This window comes from Tamandua tetradactyla, chromosome 10, assembly GCF_023851605.1.
Source record: "Tamandua tetradactyla isolate mTamTet1 chromosome 10, mTamTet1.pri, whole genome shotgun sequence".
NCBI lineage: Eukaryota > Metazoa > Chordata > Mammalia > Pilosa > Myrmecophagidae > Tamandua > Tamandua tetradactyla.
In genome coordinates this window covers 5,985,778-6,009,345 of record NC_135336.1, presented here as the reverse complement: position 1 = coordinate 6,009,345, position 23,568 = coordinate 5,985,778, and the positions used below count along the sequence as shown (strand labels likewise).

The window sequence follows — 23,568 nt, the reverse complement described above, 5'->3', positions numbered from 1 at the left end:
AATTATTTATGCTGATAATAGGCCTTCCCCAAACCTGAGTTTTAAGACAGCCAGCCAGGTGGAGGAGACTTCTTCCCAGCCCCCTTTGCACCCAGGGGTGTCCATGTGGCTAAGTCCTGGTCCAAAGTGAAGAGCCTCCACCAGATGATTCGCCAATCATCCTTACAAGGGATCATCTTTATATGGCCTTTATACCTCTGATTATCTCTCCAATTTAATTTCCTTTTCTTTTTTCTCAGCATATGCTGTGATTTTCCTCAACATTTTCCTGTTAATAATTTAGTTTTCAATTGACTCTATTCCATTCCTTGATTATTTTTTTCCATAATGATGTTGTTTGTGTCCTCAGTGTTTTCCTTAGCTCTGTAATTACCCTTTTTATCTCATTCCGTAGTTTCATCATTGTGCCTTTGAGCTCTTGCCTCATTCATTCTCAACAAACCATTCTGAACAAATTAAAGCATAAATGAGTGATTTATGCCTCTCCCACCCAGAAATTACCTTGCAGGGTGGGGAGAACAGACAAAACGTGTCCCCTTCATCAATGAGTGAGACATAATTATTTAACTTGCACGTCATGCCCTCTGCCTTCCAATATCCTACTTATCCTAAAAGAGATGGCTCAAGGCCCTTGAGCCCCACGGTCCTCCAGCCCACACTCATTGCTCCCTTCCCAGTCCCGAAAGGGCTTCTCTGAATTAACTAAACTGAAAAGGTTCATAGATAATACCTGTGCTTCCAAATAACCTGAAACATTTGAGAAAGGGGATGAATCTTCTCCTCTCTTGTCACATAACGCTGAGCACATAACACGTTTGCCGTGAAGATTTCTGGACTGACTGGTTGAATGAAAAGAAGCATAAAAGCTAGAACTGAGATTTTAAAGAAGCCTTCAAAAACAGACCCATCAGTCCCAATTCAACTAAAAAAATGGAAAACACTGTGTGGCAGGTTGGCAGAAGATGATTCAGCAAGGGGCGTTCCCCTTGAAAAATCAAGGTGACTAAACAAGCATCTTAGCCAGCACACCAGTCCTTCATAACCTGCCCCCACGGGTGTGGTAGGAGAGGCTGAGAGCATGGGCTCCAGAGTCAAGCAGGCTCGCTTCACACATCGCCTGCCTAGAACAGTTAGCCTTTGTTTCCTCACCTATTAAATAGAGATAATAATAGTTTATGCCCCATGGGGGGTTATAAAAATAATATTAGATAATGCATGTAATAGTTCCAGGCTCTTCTCCCTCACACAGGAGAAGACCAAACTGCTAGTGGTTTCCCGGTACACATAACAGCCTTTCTTCACCTCCACACCTTTTCTCCTAGAGCCTCTTCCCTCTCAAATGCCCTTTTTCTAGAAGTTAATAGCTTCTTACCCTCAAAGACCTAGCTTAGGCATCACGTCCTCCAAAACCTTTTCCATGTCTTGCCTTCTACCTCTCCTCCGTGCACATAAGAGTCATAACATTTATCACCCTACAATTCATTAGTACAAGCAAGTCCACCTCAAACTAAGTTCTTAGAAGAACAGAACTATGGGACTCATTCAATTCTATGCTCTAAAAATAAACATTGTACAGGATCTGCAGCAGGCACTCAGTTGCATTAATGGACAAAGCAATGACACAGAAGAGAGGAAGAGGATGGTATAGGAAGCTTGCAACAAACTTCCATGTTGCACTGAATATGTAATTAACATGCATATCTATGTGTGTTATCTACATATTCCCAAACTTTACACAATGCCTAGTTAATAATAGGTTTGCTCAATAAATATTTGATGAACAAATTAATGTCGAATAAACCCTGCAAGAGAAGAAATTGTTTAAGAGCCTGGGAGTACAGCTGCAAGATAAGCCCTTAACAATGCTGATACTGAGTTGCATTTACAAACTTAAAGGCATTTAAGGTAGCAAGGCAATGGTACCCACTAGTCAGTGGCCAAGTTACCACTTGTGTGTTTAGTCCCAATTATAGTCAGATAAGGAATACAGGTACGTGACAGTTTTTAAAAATTAGAAGAAAAAACAAATAGTAGAACAGGCTTGACGCAAATTCTTACCACAAAGGGGAACGAACAGATGTATGCTGGACCCAAGCATTCTTATGCTATTCACACATGCTTGTCCTATGAGTTCTTTCATATGCTCTTAGGGGAGTGGTACAAAGCTTCTATCTAGCTTCTTGTAGAGAAAATTATACAACCAAGTCCCCAGTGAAACACAAGGACTAAGCATTCATCAGATCCAAAGGACTGGAAAATATTAGCAGTAAAAAAACTATAAGCATGATGTAGGGAGAGAGGCTAACAGAGCCTTTATCAGCAATGTCTCTAGCCTGTCTCAGCAATTCAATTACTCACCTATAAAAATGGAGTTAATGATACCAGCACCAAATGTTGCTATGAGGGTTGGATAAGAGAACACACATGGGGTCTAATCAGTGCAAGGCATACAGTAAAAACCCAGAAGATGGTCAACTTAGTCATTTCCCTCACCAGCACCTGGCTAAGATTTAAGTCCAAGAGGCTCTCCCTTAACTGCTGGAAAGAAAGCATTAAGCATAGTAAGCACTCTCAATTCCAGTTCAGAGGGCGTGTGAGAGGTTGCAAAGGGTATGGTTTTCCCCAAAATAAACCGGAATGATGATTCAGCTCTGAACTAGGAAATAGGGAAGACTTGATCAACCAGGAGTTGGATTCAGATTTAGAAGGACTGTAACAAAAGCAATTTCCAATCATCGTCCAGGGACATGTAGTTCTTTTCCAGTCCCCAGATTTTCTGATCATCCAAAGTGTATGTGATCTATTTATTCCTGTGAAATAATTTATGAATATAAGGTCAGGCAAAGCTGAAGCCAAGGACAGAACAGGGAGATTATTGCCAAGGTCTAGGGGAAACATGTTTAGCCCTCCTTCGAAGGTTTACATTTTATTCTACGTTTTCAGAACAAACGAAAAACCCTCTGGTTTTCCACCATCGTCATCTTATTTCACATCCTTCTGTTTCTTGCCAGTCAGACTCTCAAAACTGGCAGTGGGGGGTGTGCCATGGTGGCTTAGCAGGCAGAGTTCTTGCCTGCCATGTCGGAGACCCAGGTTCGTTTTCTGGTGCATGCCCAAAAAAAAAAAAAATTGCGAGGGGTCTCAGGGGCCATTTAAGTCAACCACACTACAATGCACAAATCACCTGATGACAAAAACGTTTACTTTGCTTGAATACCTCCATGGCAGGGAGTTTGCTGACCCATACCATAGCTTGTTTCATAGTTAGACAGTTCTGTTAAGTAAGTTCTTCCTTATCTGTAACTCTTCCTCCACCTTTCAGAACATTCAGTGCGACTGTAATCCTTCTTCTACACGACAGACCTCACGTGCCTCCCTATTTTTTATCTTCCACAGGCCAGAAATTCCCAGCTTCCACACTGATCCCACTGCCCATATGGTGTCCTAAAATTCTATCATCCAGGTAGCCCATTTCTGAATATGCTTCATTTTATCACTGTCTCTACTGAAAGATGGGTCTGAATATCAGGAAGAACAGAGTAGAACTGTCTCATTCCTTCCACCAGATGCTAAGACCAAATCCTCCTTCTCTCTTTCCTGTGTTTCACTTCTTTCCCCCCCGACAGTACTCCAATTGTCAGCTCCTCAATTCCAACCCTGGGAATGGAAACAAATTTGGAATTCCCAAGGATCTTGAAAAGGGAATACAGCTTTGTTTCTTACACTTGTGGCTTGAAGCACCCAACCAGGCATGCTATCACCAAAATATCCCCCCATCAAACAGTGTCTTCTTGGTGGCTTCTGGACCCTCCAATCCAGTCTTTGAGGATGTAGTCATCAGGGTCCCTGAGTCCACTCTCTCACTCTCCCTTCCAGGACTTGATGAACTGGCTTCCTTTGACTTACTGATATTTCCAATCACCCTTTCATTCCAAAGTCTAAATATACTCATAAAACATATATTTTTATGGCAAGAGGTAAATGTCCATCAACAGAGTACTGAGGAAATAAAAAGATCCATAATATAGAATATGATGCAGCTATGTAAAAGGAATAAAGATACAATGATATAAAAAGGCCTTCAAAACATTTAATAAAGTTTAAAAAGCAAGTTTGTAAAGTGCTAGATATAGTATTATGAGTGCACTGGTTTAAAGCTGTTATGTACCCCAGAAAAGGCCATGCTCTTCTAATCCTTTCCTTGTAAATGCAAACCTATCGTGGGTGGGACCTTCTGGTTAGGTTACTTCAATTTGAGATGTGAGACTGTTTATAGAATTATGGATGCTAAAGGTACTTCTAATGAGGCATTAGACAGAAATGACAATGTGTCATTGCCAACTGCAAGAAGGCAATCCTTGTTTTAAATTTGGTAAAATTGAGTCCTGATGTAGGGTAGAAGGCAGAATTTAAAAGCGACAAGCTTGGATACTTAGCTGAAGAGATTTCCAAATTAAATGTGGAAAGTGCAGTAACAATATTCTGCATAACCTGATGCTTGAAGAGGGAAGAACAGAGAGCATAGCCCTCGCCCCAATGCTTGAAGATGTTGGAACCCTCAGCCCAGTGTTTAGAAAGAGCAGGCACTGTGCATAAACCCTTGGACAGAGTGGAGCTGTGTTCTCTTAAGCTCTGAGGATAAAACATCATTCTATAGATGCCTTTCAGACCTGGAAATGTAATGAAGTATGCCTTGCAGGTTTTTGGAATTACTTGGGACCTCTGCCCTCTGTTTTCCTTCATATTTTTCCCCATGGAAATGAGAACATTCACTCTACACTGTCCCTCCTTTGTATACTGGAAGCAGATACCTTGTTCTAAGTTTCACAGCTTTACAGTCAGAGGGGAATTTTGCCCCAGGACAGACCATGCTTATAACTGATTTTGTACTTAATATTATTACTGAAATGATTTAAGGCTTTTGCAATATTGTGATGAGATGAATGTTTTTTGCGTATGGAAAGAACATGTCTTTGGGGGCTGCAGAGGGTGGAGTGTGCTGGCTTGAGGCTATGTACTCCAGGCTATGTAAAAGCCATCCGCTTTTAATCCATTCCTGTGGGTGCAGAGCTATTGTGGGTGGCAACTTTAGCTAGATTATTTCAATGTGAGATGTGACCCACATCATTCAAGGTGGGATTTAATCCCTTTACTGGAGTCCTGTATGAGAGGAGAAAGGAAAGAAAAATACAAGAGAGTTTAGAGAGGAATACCCTGGAGAAGTCCTGGAGAGGACTCACAGAAGCTCAGAGAGGAGATAACTGAAACCAGAAGCTGAAAGCAATGAAATTTGAAGAGAAGGAAACTCTGTGTCTCAGGGAGGAAAGACTGGGTTCAAGTCCAATTCAGGCCCAACTAATACTTACTTACTTGGATTGTCACAAGGATCACCTCACTTGGTACTCACCAGAATTTTATAAATGTCCTCAAAGAAATTCAAGTCACTTGCAAAGTGATACAATTTGTAAGAGGTAGAGCCCTTATTCAAAATCAGGTCTGCTGACTCTAAATTCAGTGTTCCTTCCACCCTGCCTTTTTGGATCAGACTAGAATCTCCTCATTTGAGCAGTAAAGCTTAAGAAGTTCTCTCTCTGTCTCTCTCATACACACACACACACACAAACACAGAGGTCACATAACAAAGACAAGAGTGATAGGCTCCGAGAGCCTGCACAACTCAGTGCCTCAACCGTGCATCATGAGGTGCCAAAGCATTCATGGCTGCACGGAGAGATATTTGGATGTGCTTCAGAGTAATCTAGAATGGAGATGGGGTTTATACATTGGCCATGAGTTTTGATCATTGTTGAAGAGGGGTGATGGTATATAGAGGTTCAATATACAACTTTTTCTACTTTTAAATATTGTTTTCATAATAAAAAACATATATTTTTAAGTGCATCATGCAAGTGACCATTCCTCTCTCAATTTGTCTCCTAATAGGAGGTTCCAGTTTCATTAACTTTCTGCTTCTGTCAACACAAAAGTCACACAACAGTCTACTCTCATGATAAGAAAAATATTGGGACCAAAAGTTTCTGCAACTTGTGGAAAATCCCAATTATAACAATAATAGCTACCACTTACTGAGCACTGGCAATGTGCTGGACCCATTATTTACAATTTCATTTAATCCTGACAATTGCCCTATGAGGTAAAATCTATTATCCCCATTTTACAGAGTGGGAAATTGAAGCTTAGTGAGTTTAAGTAGTTTGTTCATGTCTATACAGGCGATAAGTGGTGAGCAAGAATTCAAATCTTGAACTGCCTGTGCCATTAATCTCTTACCATTTCCACAATAGATAATACTTAGCTACATTAGACTTTCTACACAAATGGGACTAAATCTACAAAGTTTTCAAAATGATCATACCCTTTCAAGTGTGACCTAGTAGTTCCAAAATTAGAACTCTTTCCTATGGAAATTATCTGAAGTTATGAACTGAAATTTATTCACAAACATTCATTACAATGTGGAAAAATTAGGAATGGCTTGACTATCCAACAGTGGCCTTCACCCCAGCCTTGGATGAAATCTCTTCCATGTTCCCACAGCATCCTGCACTAACCTCTTGCTACCCACTCCTCCCCTGGATGGTGAGTTTCTTAAAAGCAGAACTTTGGTTTAAAGTGGGCTCTCAAATATGTAGCAAATGAATTAATGCATGACTCTGTAGTTGTTCATTTAACACATATGGAAGCTGAAATCCAGGGCATTAAAGTATGCTGTTGGAGGTCACAAAGGCAAGATTGGAATCTAAGTCCACAACCAGGGTTCTTCCCACTCCATTTTAGAAGTACCTTTCGGACTTCTAAAATGCCTACAGTTAGTGTCTGAATAGTTGGGGTAGGGGTGGGAAAGGGGGAAGAAGTTGGATATTTCTCTGCTTACAGGCCCACAAAGGCCCTAGCTGAAGTGCTCAGCTCCCATGGGATCATGTGACCTTGGAGATACTGAAGAGCTGGGATGGGTGATGAACCAAAGGAGATGGTATTAATACAGATTTAAACAATGAAATGTAAAAAATGAGAAGGTTAAGCAAGAAAGCAAGAGATGTAACTGCGCATATAGTATGTTTCCAACCAATTAGGGGAAGAAAAAAATAATAAGAAGGAAAATTGCTAAATGTGAACAGTGGTTGCCTTTGGATAGTGGATTTTTTTTTTTCTGTTTCTCTGCACTATTTTGTACTTTCCAAATTGTCCACCATGGACAAGCTTTGTTTTTAAATCAGATGATAAACACAGTTTAAATCACCAAATTAATTATGAAAGCTAACCTGGCTTTCACAGCCATGACTTAGAAAATCACACCAATATTTTAATGTGGTGTAACTGCCTTATTTACTATGCTATGGTTGCTCATAAAAGTACATCTTTGGAAGTCAAAATGCTACCCTGTTGTTTAATTCTATATGCAGACAGGCCAGAAAAAAATTCATTTTTCCTCAATACAGGTCTTACTGAAGAAATCACTTATACCAGCTCTGAGCAACTAATTCCTGTGCAAATTCCCAAGACTCTAATGTTCCAGATGATTACTTTGAATTCCATTAATGAATTATTCCTGGCATTTTTTAATGCAACCAAATCCTCACATTCACAGAGCGCCACCTTTTCTTTGAAGCTTTTCCTCTTCCACTCTCTCATTTACTGCCTGCTCTTGGCATTATTGGTGAAAAAAACGGGGACTCCTACAGGTCAATACTGAGATAAATTAGATCTATATTCTGTAGGCTCCTGAGGACATTTTCTAAGGGAAGAGGTAGTTGGGTTGGATTGGGGCTTACCACTCAAAAATGGAAACTTCTTGGTGCAAAGAATGGTCTTCTTCTTTGGTAACACAGGCTGAGCCAAGGATTCCCCTCCCCAGCCCCAGCCTGTGTCAGTGAAAATGTAATAAATTAATGGAATGACTTTAGATTGCAGTTGGACATGAAAGTTCCAGTTTTGATTTTCAATTTGTTTTATCTTTGTTGTTTTTTTCACTAGCTCTATTTACACACTTCACAATGACCCAAATGTTGCATTTATAGTTTGGCAGGCACTCACTCTTCTTTGTGACTGGATGGCCTCTCCTAATTTGAGCAGTTCCACTACCAGGGCATTATCTCTGCCCAGGAGACCTGCCCCATTATTCTCCACCATAAAAAGACGGAGAGCACCCACGCCTGACAAGGGGCCTGAACAGTCACAAACATATCATGTGGCCTAATGCCCTCCACAACTCCAGGAGATGCCTACAGGTTCTTCTGCTTGCTTTCTATACAATGCGGATAGAGATTAGGTAACACAGAAGAGAGGGAAGAGCCAAACCCCCTCCTCTGACACCAGGGCCTGAGCCTCTTCCTCTCCACCAGGTTGCTTCAGAGCAGCCAGTGCACAGACTAGGCTGATGGGACTCTCTTTGTAAAGAGCTGGAGCCCAAGAGGAACAGCTAGTATCTTCTGATTTCTCACGGCCTCTTGGTTTACTGTAACACTGAAAGCAGCTTCCTAACTGGGGAAGTACAAGACAAAAGAATATCTGGGAGCCACTAGAGGAGTCCAAAGCAAGGGTTAAGGTGAACCATTTAAAAATAATAAAGTATAACTCATCCTCAGTGATAACTGTAGATACTCCCCAACATTTCTACCACAGAGATCATCCAAACCTACTTCCATTTTCTGACGTAAGGGATGTTGTTGTAACAACCATCATAACTTTGACTTTACTCTAGGGCATCAACTTGTTAGATGTGACAGCTTCCCTTTTACATATACACACACACACAAAGGAGTCACTGAAAGTAGACACCTTGCTGCATGACCTTGGGCAAGTCATTTCTTCTCTATGGACCTCATTTTTCCTGTCTGGAAATTAGAGGGTCCAGCCAGATCATGTCTGAAATTCTTTTCAGGGTTAGCAACCTGATGAGAAAATTACACTAAAGTACCAAGTGGAATTAGCACAAAAATGAAACCCCCAGGAAAACCTGAGGGAAGACACAAAGGTATAACTAGGAGGTAACAGGGGCAGGATGAAAGAGTATGTTAGCTTTGGGGAAGCATGCACTCCGTGTTTTTTAATTTTCCAACTTCTCCTCTGCTGAATGCAAAAATAAGCAACTACTTCCCCAGGATTCTTTTTTTTTTTTTAATTAAATTAAAACAATGTTTTGTTCTCTCAAGGGGACTCAAGAGTAGCCCACTAAGAGACACTTTCTTCCCAGCAGGGCTGATGTCAACATCCATGCTTAGGCCCAAACAAAAGCCTCCCAGCACACAGATGAGGTAAAACATCTAAAGCCTCTGTACTTGGTCCTATTCCAATTTGAGGAGAAGGAGGCAGCCAGGAGAGAAAACAAAACTAAGCTTATGAAAGACTAGAAGAGTAAGGAATTACAAAATCTATCTTTTCTCAAATGAATAAAGAACTCTTCAAAAGGATAATGGGAGGGGGCGGGCCTCCGTGGCTCAGCAGGCAGAGCCCTCCCTGCCATGCCAGAGACCAGGGTTCGATTCCAGCACCTGCCCAAGATGGGGGTGGATAATGGGAGGGTGTAGCCCCCAGTCTGAATTGCTTTCTTTGTTTAACTCTATTCTGCCAAAGGCCATATTGCTTTAGACCAACCAGAGTCCTAGCTTTGCCTTTAGTTGTCTGCAGGACAGTGCAATATGGGACTGCTGTTGATTTCACCCGGTTTAAACCTAGGGGTGTGGCTGACCTCTCCAGGCCTCCGTTTGCCAACTGTAAAATAAGGAAGTGCGCTAGGTGCTCTCTAGACCCTTTCAATGGCTGTGTAGACTTGGAGGCTCTCCACTTCTTCCCAGTGACAGGTCAATCTCCAACCCTACTTAAAACGAAGTAGCAGCATCAAGCACACAGCGCCCACCATGCACTCACACGACTTTATGGGCTTGATACTGCACCAAATCCATCACCCAAGAAGCCAATCCATCCCACCATCTCAATGCTGCTAGGGCATTGAATCTTCTAAGCTGAGCTGAGCATATGAAAGCAAAGAAAAAGCAAAAGAAACAAGGGGAGCCTCTCTTCTGGACCTCGGATTTTCATTCAGTTAAACTCGAAACTGAAAATACCACGTTCCCCACCAACAAGAGGCTTTGGCTGTGAAAATCTAAACAAGCCAAAAGGGACCAGCGATCTCCGGCATGACCGAGCGTCCGGACCCCAAGGCAAAGAGCTAGGGAAATCCAAGACCGTGCTGAGCGATCTTTAAACTAGACTTTCCTTTCTGCAGGCTGGCAAGGCACTAGCGATCTCTTGAAAGTCGCCGGAGATGGGGGTACAATGCTGTACAGGGCACAGTCCTTTTCTTTTTTGGAGAGGTACCCACAGACCTTTCATTTGACCCCACGCCTCTGACAGCCGCGGTGAAGTGTGGGAGGAGTGCGTCCAGCTTCCCGAAGCGGGCAACCGTTCCATGGCTGCATTTTTTTTTTGCTTTGTTTCCCCCCGTTAAGCTTGGCAGTTTGGTCTGATGCCTAAGTGGTACCTTTTAAATGTCTGTCTCAACCTCCTCCGGCAAGTGGCGCCTCCGGCGTCTCTCACTCCCAGGCAGCTAAGACAATGGCCGCACGCTGAAGGGCGGCTCCTAAACGCTCGCGGGGAACCCAGATTCCAAGGCAGGGCGCACGTGCATTTGTTATGGTTCCTCTCCCCTCGCCCAGCCGCGAGCCTCAGTTTCCCGGCCTGTAAACCGGCGAGCGGTATCTGAGGGAACCCAAGCTCTGCAAGGCGTCCGCGCCCAGTACGGAGGCTGTCGCGGGGAAAGTGGATTCCGGAGAAACAAACGCGCACATGGGTTTGTTGTGGGTCCACTGGCTCCTACAGTCCGGGAGAAACCAGGGCGGCCCCTTGGCTGGGACACACAGACACTGCCAGCCAATAGGCGGCCTGACCCCCGCAGCGAGCGCGGCTCAGGGGGCGGCTGGAGACACACTGCCTGCGCCCCCGGATCGCCGCGGGCCCCGCCGCTCGCCTTCGCATCGCTCCTCCCGGGTCCCGGCCGCGCCTCCTCCCGCCACACGTCTACTTACTCGCTGCGCTCTCTGCCGCGGAGAATGCAGCTCCTCCGCGGGCTCGGCAGCCGCCGCCCGCTCAGTGCGCACGGCTGGCGGGCGGCTCCCTTTGTTAGCGTCCGGTACTGCCCCAGGCTTCTTCCCCAGCCCGGCCCAGCCCCGGCCGCTCCTTCCCCGGGTGCCTCCGGACTCCGCGCCGGGCAGAGACTGGGCTGCCCAGCAGCTGGGAGCCCCGCGCGGGAGTCCCGGGGGAAGGGTCCACCGAGGAGGAGCCAGAGGAGTAAGGGAACTCGGGATGCGGGGTGGGCTGACCAAGGGAGGAGGGAGGAAGAGCGCGGCGGAGGGCGGGGAGGAAGCGCACAGTCTCCGTTATGCAAATTCTGTCGGGAGGACGGGGTGGGTCCCCCGGCTCCACCGTGCCCCCATAGAAGCCTCGCCCTCTGGAAGTCGCTAGCCAGCGGGCCCTAGGGTGAGGGAGATTCCGCCTAAAACGGCGAACTGAAGTGGAGGGAGAAGGACCAGAGGGTGGGCTAACACCCCCAGATGGCCCCCCGCCTCTACCTGGCAGGTACCGGAATGCCGGACCAATCGCCATCGGGATTTTCATTCTAACAAGAACGAACTATAAATCCTGGCTCTGCTACATTGTCCTGAGCAAGTCCCTTAACCTCTCAGAAGCCTTGAATGCTTCTCATGCAGAATATGAAATAAAATCTATTTCATAGGGTTTGGCAAGAACCTCCTAACATTTTACGTGACACGTACTAGGTGCTTTTAAGTGGCAGAAGGGAATGGGGTGTGGGCAAACCCCTGCATATGGGGACTTCCACCCCAAGCTGTCTGCTGGTGGAAGGGCAGATGCAGGTTTCGAGCAGTGGGTGGTGAAGGAAGTGAGGTTCTTTGCTTTCACAAGAACTGAGTGGGGGCTCCTGAAGGGAAATGAGGGGAAACTGCTTGTTGATCAAGTGGCATGGGCCACTATTCCTGAGGCAGAGGCCACCTCCCCACACCAGAAAACCTCCCGACAGAAGGGCCCTAGGCCACCACTTGAGTCCCCCAGATCCCAGAGAGGGGATGTGACTTACCAGAGGTAATAATCATCCCCTAAAAGTCTATTTGGCAACCCCAGTCATCAGGCTCTGTGCTCTGGGGGTGGTGATGGGGGGTGAGTGGAGGGAAGGGGTCTGGGTCTCCAGGAAAGGTGAGGTATGGTGCCTTGAAGTCCAGGCCCAGAGGGGAGCTCTCTCTAAGAGAGCTGCCACCAACCTAGGAAAAGGGAAGTTGCATCCCCATCCCATTCCCAACACCTTTCTTCCAAACACTACTTTGTCCCCAGTCCTGCCTCCCTCCACAGCCCCATGCTGTCACTGCTGGTCCTTCTCCAGATCACAGCCAGAGTGACAAGAGGTTCCATTTGCTAGCTGCCGGAATGCAACACACCAGAGAAGGATTGGCTTTCAATAAAAAGGGATTTATTTAATTAACATATAGTTCTTCAGAAGAAAGGCAGCTAACTTTCGACTGAGGTTCTGTCTTACATGGGAAGGCACAGGGTGATCTCTGCTGGCCTTCTCTCCAGGCCTCTGGGTTCCAACAACTTCCCCTGGGGTGATTTCTTTCTGCATCTCCAAATGCCTTGGCTGAGCTGCTGAGTGCTGAGATGAGGTATGCTAAGCTGCTTTGGCTGTGCTACATTGAGCTCTCTCATAAAAGCACCAGCCAGTTAAATCAAACATCATTCATTACAGCAGGCACGCCTCTTTGCTGACTGCAGATGTAATGAGCAACAGATGAGGTTCATGTACCATTGGCTCATGTCCACAGAAACAGAAGTAGGTACCTTCATCTGGCCAAGTTGATAATTGGATCTAACTACTACACAAAAGTTACAAAACAGGGCCACAAAATTGCAAAAGCAACAGAAAAGGTTCCAACTTGAGTGTCAATGAAAGCCAAAGGAGGTGGTTTTGAGTTGTGATATAAATAATTTGCTGAGAACATCCTTGTTCTTAGGAAATGTACAAGGAAGCATTAAGTATTCAAGGATCAAGATGTATACAGCTCTCAAATGGTTAGAAAATAGAGATAGATAGATGGATAGGGATAAATAGATAGATGATAGATAGATAGATAGAGAGAGAGAGAGAGAGAGAGAGAGAGAGAGAGAGAGAGAATGATTTGGCAAATGCGGCAAAACATTAGAAGTTGGTGCATCTAAGAGGGGTATGTTGGAGGTCGTTGTATGAATTTTATATTATTTCTACAACTCTCCTGTAAGTTTGAAATTATTTCAAAATTAAAAGAAAAAGAATGTGTTGTATCATGACAGGCAGCATGGGCATGAAATGCTGGAAGAAGGGGCTCAAGAACTCTAAGGCAAGGCACACTCACAGCCAACTTTAGCATGGCTATAGGGTTTGGAAGCATATGTTTGAGGGAAGGTAGAGAGTAAGGAGTTGAGGCTGGAAGATGGCAGGGCCCAGGTCTTAAATACTAGATTTTACACTTTAATCTGAGAAAACTAGAAGCTGCTAAAAGATTTTGTGTAGCCAGTAAGACATGCATCTTTGTGTTCTATACTGGTTCCTCTGGCAGCACACTAGAAAATGGATGGCAGAAGGGGAGGCTGCAAGCAGGAAGACCAGCTTGAAAGCTGACGTCAGTGGAGATATAATGAGAACCTAAACTGCCTGTGCTAGTTTGAATATGTGGTGGACCCCAGAAAAGCCATGTCCTTTAATCCTCATTCAGTATTCCTGGGTGGGACCATTTTGATTGTTCCCATGGAGATGTGACCCAGGCAATTGTGGTTGGTAACTTTTGATTAGATGATTTCCATGGAGATGTGTCTCCACCCATTGAAGGTGGAGTTGCTTACTGGAATCCTTTAAAAAAAGAAACATTTTGGAGAGAGTCCCTTTTTTGTAGAGCCATGAGAAAGCCAGCAGATGCCACCATGTTCACCATGTGCCCTTCCAGCTGAGAGAGAAATGTTGAACGTCATCAGCTTTCTTGAACCAAGATATCTTTCCCTGGATGCCTTAAATTGGACATTTCTATAGATTTGTTTTAATTGTGACATTTTCTCACCCTTAGAACTGTAAACTAATGACTTATTAAATTCCTCCTTTTAAAAGCCATTTTGTTTCTGGTGTATTGCATTCCAGCAGCTAGCAAACTAGAACAGATTTTGGTACCAGATGAGTGGGGTGCTGCTGTGATTTCCAAATACCAAACATATTGGAACAGCTTTTTACATGGATAAGGGGAAGGCTCTGGAGGAGTTGTGAGGAGCTTGATAGAGAAGGCCTAGGATGTTTTGAAGAGAATCTTGGTAGAAATGTGGACTCTAAAGATACCTCTGACCAGGCTGTAGACAGAAATGAGACATGTGTCATTACAGACTGAAAGGAAAATGATCCTTGATTTAAAATGGCAGATAATTTGGCAAAGTTGGCTAGTGGCTTTGGCTGGTAGGCAGATTTTAAAAGCCATGAAGTTGGACATTTAGCAGAAGAGATTTCCAAATTAAATGTGGAAACTGTAGCCTGGTCTCTCCTGCAGCTTATAGTTAAAAACGACAGAAAAGAGATAAGCTGAGAACTGAACTCTTGGACACACAAAAAAAAACAGAAATTGAAGTTCTGGAAAATTCTGGGCCTCCAGAAAAGGACACCCCAGAGAAAAGTGCCCCACGTGAGGATTTAACCAAATGTGGAACCAGTCAGCCATTTCAGAGAAAGCCAGGCTCAGACATGGAGTTATCCACAAAGGATTTGTGGAAACTCCTTATTCTGATGGGTGTGATCCAAGGCTACCACATAGAAAGCCAACAAGAGTATTGTGGGATCTGTATAAAGAGAACCACTCACTGCCAGTCGGGACTGAGAGAGACAGAGAAGGGACATGCTGGAGGAAAAATAACTTCAGAGGCAAAATCATTGGCAATGGGGTCTGGAGTCAAGAAGCCAGGAGAGGAGACCCACCCAAGCACGTGGAGAGGGTCAGTTTGCCCTGAAGGCAGAGGATGGGCCTTCCACCTCTTTGCAGTGGAAGAGGCATGCCACCTCAGGCCTTAGAGAGGGTGAAGCACATTCCTTGGGGTTTGGGGTGAGCCTGGCTGCCCCTACATGGAGGGGTTGAGTGTGTGACCTGGAGATGGCAGAGAGCCTGAGTCAGCCCTGATCCTTGGAGAGGATGGAGCTAAGAAAAAGGTGGTCTCCCCAATGTCCCCCAAGGTGGCATTCGAAGAGAAGCAGACCTCTGCGTAGGCCCTTGGAAAGGGTGGGACTGTTGCTTTCTAAAGCCCTGAGGATAAATGACTCTCAGACTTTGAAATCTAATGGACTTTGCCCTGTAGGTTTTCAAAACTGTAAGGGTACAGTGACTCCTGTGTTCCTTCCTCCCTATGGAAATGGGTATATGTATCCTATGAATGTTCTTGTTTTATATGTTGACAGTCAGTAATGTGTTCTGAGTTTTACAGGTCAAGAGCCAGAGGAGAATTTTGCCTCAGAACAGACCATGCCTGTAACTTACTTGATGAGAATTTATACTGTTTCTAACTTTGTATTTAAATGTATTGTTATTGAAATGATTTGAGGCTTTCTGATATTGTTATGGAATGAATGTATTTTGCATTTGGAAAGAGCATGTCTTTTTGGGGTCCAAAGGGTAGAATGTGCTGGTTTGAATCTGTGGTGGACCCCAGAAAAGCCATGTCTTTTAATTCTCATTCAATATTCCTGGGTGGGACCATTTTGATTGTTCCTATGGAGATGTGACCCAGGCAATTGTGGTTGGTAACTTTTGATTAGATAATTTCCATGGAGGTGTGTCTCTACCCATTGAAGGTGGAGTTGCTTACTGGAATCCTTTAAAAAAGGAAACATTTTGGAGAGAGTCCCTTTTTTGTAGAGCCACAAGAAAGCCAGCTGACACCACCATGTTCACCATGTGCCCTTCCAGCTGAGAGAGAAATGTCAAACGTCATCAGCCCTCTTGAATCAAGGTAATTTTCCCTAGATGCCTTAAATTGGACATTTCTGTAGACTTGTTTTAATTGTGACATTTTCTCACCCTTAGAACGATAAACTAGCAACTTAATAAATTCCTCCTTCTAAAGCTATTTTGTTTCTGGTATATTGCATTCCAACAGCTAGCAAACTAGAACACTGCCCTTTCCATGAAGGGAGTGGTCTAATGTAATTGATGAGCCACCATGTAGCTGGCTGGTCACCTTGGGGAATGGTGCCATATTGGGGACTGAGTGTGGGTCTTTGTTACTGGCAGATTGGGCACTCAGCAGTGGCTGTAGCCAGATCAGCCTTGGTGTGTGGAAGTCCATGTTACTGAGCCCATGCATAACCTCCATCCCCACTTTGTTCATGAGCCCATTGGGCAATGATAGGAGTTCCTGGAGAAAGAGGCTGACTGGCATCCACAGAACGGGTCATCTTATCCACTTGATTATTAAAACCTTCCTCTGCTGAAGTCACCCTCTGGTGCGCACTCACATGGGACACAAATATCTTAATGTTTTTAGCCCACTCAGAAAGGTCTATCCACATGCCTCTTCCCCAGACCTCTTTATCACCAATTTTCCAATTATGGTCTTTCCAAGTCCCTGACCATCCAGCCAAACCATTAGCAACAGCCCATGAGTCAATATAAATGCACCTCTGGCCAGTTCTCCTTCCAAGCAAAATGAACAGCCAGGTGCACTGCTCGAACTTCTGTCCACTGGGAGGATTTCCCCTCACCACTGTTCTTCAAGGACACCCCAGAAAGGAGTTGCAGTGCTGCAACTGTCCACTTCTGGGTGGTACCAGCATACTGTGCTGGACCATCTGTAAACCAAGCCCGAGGTTTCTCTTCCTCAGTCAATACCTTACAGTGTATAAGGGAACTCCCCAAGAGGCCATAGCTCTGGAAGGGAAAGAGAAGGTAATGTGGCAGGAGTGGAGACCATGGGCATTTGGGTCACTTCCTCATGTAACTTACTTGTGCCTTCAGGACCTGCTCTGGCCCTATCTCATATATATCATCTCCATTTTATGATAGAGTGCTACTGTGCATGCCCAACTTTATGGCTTGGTGGGTCAAACAACACTCAGCTCATGATAGGCAACTCAGGTCTCATGGTAATTTGCTGGCCCAAGGTTAAGTGTTCAATCACTACTGAGGTCCAGTAGCAGGCCAAAAGCTAATTCTCAAAAGGAGAGTAGTTATCTGCAGCAGATGGTAAGGCTTTGCTCCAAAATCCTAAGGGTCTGCGTTGTGATTCTCCTATAAGGGCCTGCCAAAGGCTCCAGACAGCATCTCTACTTGCCACTGACACTTCCAGCACCATTGGATCTGCTGGATCATACGGCCCAAGTGGAAGAGCAGATTGTACAGCAGCCTGGACCTGTCACAGAGACTCCTCTTGTTCAGGTCCCCACTCAAAATTAGCAGCTTTTCTGGTCACTCGATAAATGGGCCAGAGTAGCACACCCAAATGAGGAATATGTTGTCACCAAAATCCAAAGAGAGGGCGGGCCGCGGTGGCTCAGCGGGCAAAGTGCTTGCCTGCTATGCCGGAGGACCTCGGTTCGATTCCCGGCCCCAGCCCATGTAACAAAAACGGAGAAACAAAATACAATAAAACAAGAAAATGTTTAAAAGATGTTTCCCTTTCTTCCTCCTTTCCTTCCTTCTATCCTTCCTTCCTTCTCTCTGTCTTTCCTTTAAAAAAAAAAAAAAAAAATCCAAAGAGACCAACTAGGTGTTTTGCCTCTTTTTTGGTCATAGGAGGGGCCAGATGCAGCAACTTATCTTTCAACTTAGAAGGTATATCTCAACATGCCCCATACCACTGGACACCTAGAAATTTCACTGAGGTGGAAGTCCCCTGTATTTTTGTTGGATCTATCTCCCATCCTCTGACATGCAAATGCCTTACCATTAAGTCTAGAGTAGTTGCTACTTCTTGCTCACTAGGTCCAATCAACACGATATCATCAATATAATGGACCAGTGTGATGTCTCGTGGGAGGGAGAAATGATCAAGTTCCCTGTGGACAAGATTATGACATAGGGCTGGGGAGTTGATATACCCCTGAGATGGGACAGTGAAAGTATATTGCTGACCTTGCCAGCTGAAAGCAAACTGTTTCTGGTGGTCCTTACTAATAGCTATTGAGAAAAAAGCATTTGCCAGATCAATAGCTGCATACCAGGTACCAGGGGATGCATTGATTTGCTCAAGCAATGATACTACATCTAGAACAGCAGCTGCAATTGGAGTTACCACCTGGTTGAGCTTACAATAATCCACTGTTATCCTCCAAGATCCATCTGTTCTCTGCACAGGCCAAATAGGAGAGTTGAATGGGGATGTGGTGGGAATCCCCACCCCTGCATCCTTCAAGTCCTTAAGAGTGGCAGTAATCTCTGTAATCCCTCCAGGAATCCAGTATTGCTTTTGATTCACTATTTTGCTTAGTCGGAGCAGTTCTAGTGGCTTCCACTTGGCCTTTCCCACCATAATAGCCCACACTGCACAAGTTAGAGAGCCAATGTGGGAATTCTGCCAGTTGCTCAGTATGTCTGTTCCAATTATACATTCTGGAACTGGGGAAATAACTACATTGTGAGATGGACCTGAGCTAAAACTCCATTGATCACCTGGCCTCTATAAGCCCCCACTCTGACTGGTGGACCACAGTGACATTTTGAGTCCCCTGGAATTAATGTCACATCTGATCCAGTGTCTAATAATCCCCGAAATATCTGATCATTTCCTTTTCCCCAATGCCCAGTTACTCTGGTGAAAGGCCATCTGTCTCCTGGGGGAAGTCTTGGAGAAAGGTTAACAGTATAAATCTGTGGCAGTGTAACAGGGTTCTCCCCCAAAGGGACCTGGCCTACCCTTCATTCAAGGGGCTCTGGGTCTGTAAACTGTCTCAAGTCTGGAAATTGATTAAAGGGCCATGACTCTGTGTTTTTGTAATTCAGGTTAGACTTCTGTTCATTTGACCTAGACCTCTTTTGTTTATACAGCTCGAACAAGAATTTACTAGACTGCCAATCTATTGTATTTCTAGGTACCCCATGATCTACTAGCCCATGCCACAAATCTTTGCGAGTCAGATTATTTTGACTCCTGCTTTGAGTTTGCTGTCTATTATAATAGCCACGCCCACCCTGTCTTTGACAATTAAGTGCTGCCACTTGACTTCTGCCAACTCAGGATCTGGTCATCCCCATTGTGTTTAAGGATTCCAGCTCAGTGACAGCAGTTCCCATAGTAATATCTGACCTGTAGAGAAACGCAACTGCAGAGCTCTTTAGGGATGATGGTGCTAGTCTCACAAATTTATTTCTCACTGTTCTGGTAAAAGGTGCATCCTCTGGACATTCCTGGGGTGTAAGAGCAGGCTCTGCATGATAAATCCACTCTAACATTCCAATCTCTCTAAGCCTCTGGATCCCCTCATCTACATTATACCAGGGCATTTCTGGCATTTCAACCTCAGGTAATGTCGGCCACCTTTTGATCCATGTTTCAGCCAACTATCCAAACAAACTGTTAATGCCTTTTCTAACCCCTCGAGCTATAACATTGAATGCAGAATCTCTGCTTAGTGGGCCCATATCAATAAATTCAGCCTGATCCAGCCTTATATTCCTGCCAACATTATCCCGCACCCTTAAAATTCATTGCCACACATATTGAACTGATTTCTGTCTATATAAATTGGAAAACTCACACAGTTCTTTTGGAATTTAATGTGCCTCCTTATGTGTGATACTTTGTTCCTCACCTTTAGGGACCTGTTGGGACTTTATTTAGAGGTCTGGAAGAAATGAGGGGTAATGGGGGTGTGTCATGAAAAGAATTAGATGTATCTTCCCAGCGATTTGCTTCAGGGCATTCATTTGCAGTTTCAACTGTTGAAACAGGATTCATCACTCAAGTCTAATCCCTTCAAGTGGCGGTTGGGTGGCCAACTCCTCAAGGCAGACTGGAGGTGGGATGGCTATGTCCTCAGAGCAGACTATTACAGGGTTATCTAGAGAAGACTCAGCATGACTTATGGTTTCAACCTCTCCACCAACATCATTATCAATCCATATGTCTCCATCCCATTTTTCAGGGTGCCATTCCTTTCCAATCAATGCCCTCACTTTAATGGCAGACACCATGCAGCATTGAGATTTCAGTTTATGTTGTAAAGTTGCTACTCTAACAATAAGATTCTAAGTCTGATTTTCAGAGATCTCAAGTCTACAGCTACAGGAAGCAAGATTTTCCTTCAGGACACTCACAGAAACATCAATATCTGTCAGATGGCATGTAAGCTTCTTGTTTGAAGCCTTAAGCCCAACACTTTTACTCATTAATGTATACAGTGTGTCTAACAACAACCAGCCAACGTTTCTATACTTCCTATTTCCACAAAACTCTGTAAAGGTGTCAAAAACATTATCCCCCAGGGCCTGGCTTCGTACAAGTGAAACAGTAGAAGAATCGAATGGTGATATTGACTATTTCTTTTGCCAACTCTCTCCATGGATTGGCAATGTCATTCTGATTATGGGTATCAGATTCCTTAGTGCCTTTGAGTCCAGTCAGAGTAGAAAACCATTCATAAAACCCATTTTTAAGGTTCTGCTTCTTGAGAACCCCTCCTGGTACCAAGTTGTATTAGTTAGGGTTCTCTGGAGAAACAGAATCAACAGGAAATATTCATAAATATAAAATTTATAAGTGTCTCACATAACCATGGAAGCATAGAGTCCAAAATCTGTAGGGCAGACTGTGAAGCTAATGGTTCTGATGGAGGGTCTGGATGAACCCCACAGGAGAGGCTCGCCAGCCAAAGCAGGAAGAGAACCTGTCTCTTCTGAATCCTCCTTAAAAGACTACCAGTAATTAGATTAAGCATCACTCATTAAAGAAGACACTCCCCTTGGCTGATTACAAATGGAATCAGCTGTGGTTGTAGCCAATGTGCTCATGATTTAATTCTGTGAAATATCCTCATAGCAAAAGACAGGTCAGCACTAGCCCAACCAGACAAACAGGTACCACCACCTGGCCAAGTAGACAGATGAACCTGACCATGGCATGAGGCAATGACAGAGGGAATGAAAAAAGGACATGCAAAAGATAGTGCCCATTTTTGGAGCAAAAGCACTTTGCTTATGTTGTCTTTCCTCTCATAAAATAGATGGCACTCTCAGTTCCTTACAGGTGAGAAAGTTGAAGTCAAATGGCTAAACTGTCTCCAGGCTACCTATTTGAGAAATGGAAGAGCCATAATACGAATCCTTTTCCACATCCATTGAAAGCTTTAATCCTTTTCCTCCTAGGCATCTCTTTTGCCTCAACACCACTGAGGAAACAAGAACATAAAAGCAGAGGAGAGGCTATTTAAAAAGTTTATCCATCCTCCCCACAGCTTTAATTGCCAGAAGAACTACAACCAAACAAGGGAGAAAACAAGGGGAAAGGCTCACTCTTCCTTCATGGCTTATAGGATTGAGATGACCAGAGACTATATGACAAGCCCAAGAATGTCTTGGGGTTCAGAGGCAGGTGAACCAGGAGGTAGGGCTATTTCAAAAGAATTCCAAAGTGGGAGCTGCAGTGAAGCTATTTTCTGCTGGGGCTGGGAGGAGGATCCCTCAAGTTGCTTTATTGTCAGCTGAGGACTTTTGACTTGTGAGAGGCAGGAGACTGGACCATTATTTGGAGATGGTCCTGTCCTCTCCAGCCTACTTATGAGGCATCTATACCCATTGTCTCTCACCCCTGCCTTGACAGGTGGTTTTCCTTAGAAATACAGATCCCTCTGAACACAATCTCAGTCCCCTCCCACCCACTCCCACCCTCACCCCCCACTCCCACACACCCCTCATCCTTGGCCCATGCATGCTATTTTAGATAATACCTTAGGCAGTTTATTGACTAAAACAAATAATGCTCCACCTTACAATGTTCATTAACAACAATCCACTCACAAACAATATTTTCATAATACTCAAATTTTGAGGAAAAAAAAGGAGTCTGCAGCTAGCTGAAAATGTCTTCCCAAATCCTTTTTTTCCATCCCACTGTAGAGGCTCATCAAAACCCTTCAATAGCCTTTGCCGCTCTCCTCTGTACACTTTCAGCACACATTGTCCAATATAAAGATAGGCTTAGAAACCTAATGGAATGTCTCTGTGGTCTCTCTATGCCCCTTCCTTGGCCATCAGTGCTACCAGCCTTAAGGATGAAGGCACATATACACACCAAGTCTGTCGAACTCCAAATAGAAAATAGGAATCAAATAAACAGTATCTTTGATTTAAGTACACAGGACTGCTGCTGCTCATTCTGATTTAAGTACACAGGACTGCTGCTTCTCATTGTTATGAAGTAGATCTATATAGATCGACAATAAAGTGGGGAAAGGGCAGAGGCTAGAAAACGGAGACAAGACTTTAGGGAGAATCACAGCCACAAAATGGGAGATATGGCTTTTCCCACAGCTCCCCTGAATGCAACTAGCAATGGCCAGAGGGGCTACAAGCCTTCAAAGTGGAATCTAGGCATGCTGCAGCCCAGGTAGATCAAAGACACGGACATAGCTGTATGGAACCATGTGTGGCTGAGCTGCATTTCACCCAGTAACCTCAGTGCCCAGTCAGCCCAGGCCCACAGGTTGATATAAGAAGAAGCAGAGTCTCCATTCTCAAATCACTTATGAGCTAGCAAAATAGCTCTTGAATAATAAAAATAATTGCCATGTTCTGAAGACAGGTCTGAGCTGTATGTAAGACATTAAATGTTCTCATTTAATCCTCACTTGAGGGAGGGGATGTTATGCTTAGAATCTTGGCATACCTACGTCATCTTCAGTCATTCCTGTTCCGGCCTTAAAACCAATCTCAGCATGAGATTGAAGCATGGGGTGGGGGGTGACGACAAATCAGATTCTGAAAGCATTAAGAAGTAAAAAGATAAAAGGGGTGGTTCATCAAATAGCTTTATGCAGGATTTCTTAAATATCCACTTCTATTTCTCTCTCCAAAATCCTGCTCCTAAAGGCAGCCCTGAGAGTTGGCCTCGCTCCTCATTTCTACACCAACCTCCTCACCCTCCTGTGATACTCCTTTGGCTATCTTCCCCTCTCCTAAATCTTTCCCTCTGGATGTCTCCCTCAATTTTTCTTTTGTAGAAAAATTATTCTTGGGGATGCGAGGGTAGTTCAGTGGTAGAATTCTCACCTGCCATGAGGGAGATCCGGGTTTAATTCTTAGTCCATGCATTTCCCAAAAACCAAATAAGCAAAACAAACAAACAAAAATCAAACAAACAAAAATTCAACAAATGGTGCTGCAATAACAGGATACTCACATGGAAAAATAATGAAATGTGACCCCGTCATACAGCATACCAAAAAAAAAAAAAATTATTCTCTCTCAGAATCTCCAAAGGGTCTGAGAAAGTGAGTAGCTACAAAAGAAAAAAAGGAAGGGAGGGAAGAAGGGAAGAAGAGAAGAAGAA

At 44.2% G+C, this 23,568-nt stretch overlaps 1 protein-coding gene across 3 annotated transcripts in view; it reads right to left on the bottom strand.

Annotated features, from left to right (window-relative positions):
- ST6GAL1 (ST6 beta-galactoside alpha-2,6-sialyltransferase 1) overlaps positions 1-11,341 on the bottom strand; it is a 152,924-nt gene extending 141,583 nt beyond the window's left edge. Inside the window, exon 1 of one of the 3 annotated variants that reach the window (XM_077117846.1) lies at positions 11,046-11,341. The gene's annotated coding sequence lies outside the window, so the exon portion shown is untranslated. Of the gene's footprint in view, positions 1-10,501; positions 10,806-11,045 lie in introns of those variants that run through there. The other 2 variants (XM_077117850.1, XM_077117847.1) reach the window with 2 other exon arrangements.
- Between the last annotated feature and the right edge of the window lie 12,227 nt (positions 11,342-23,568).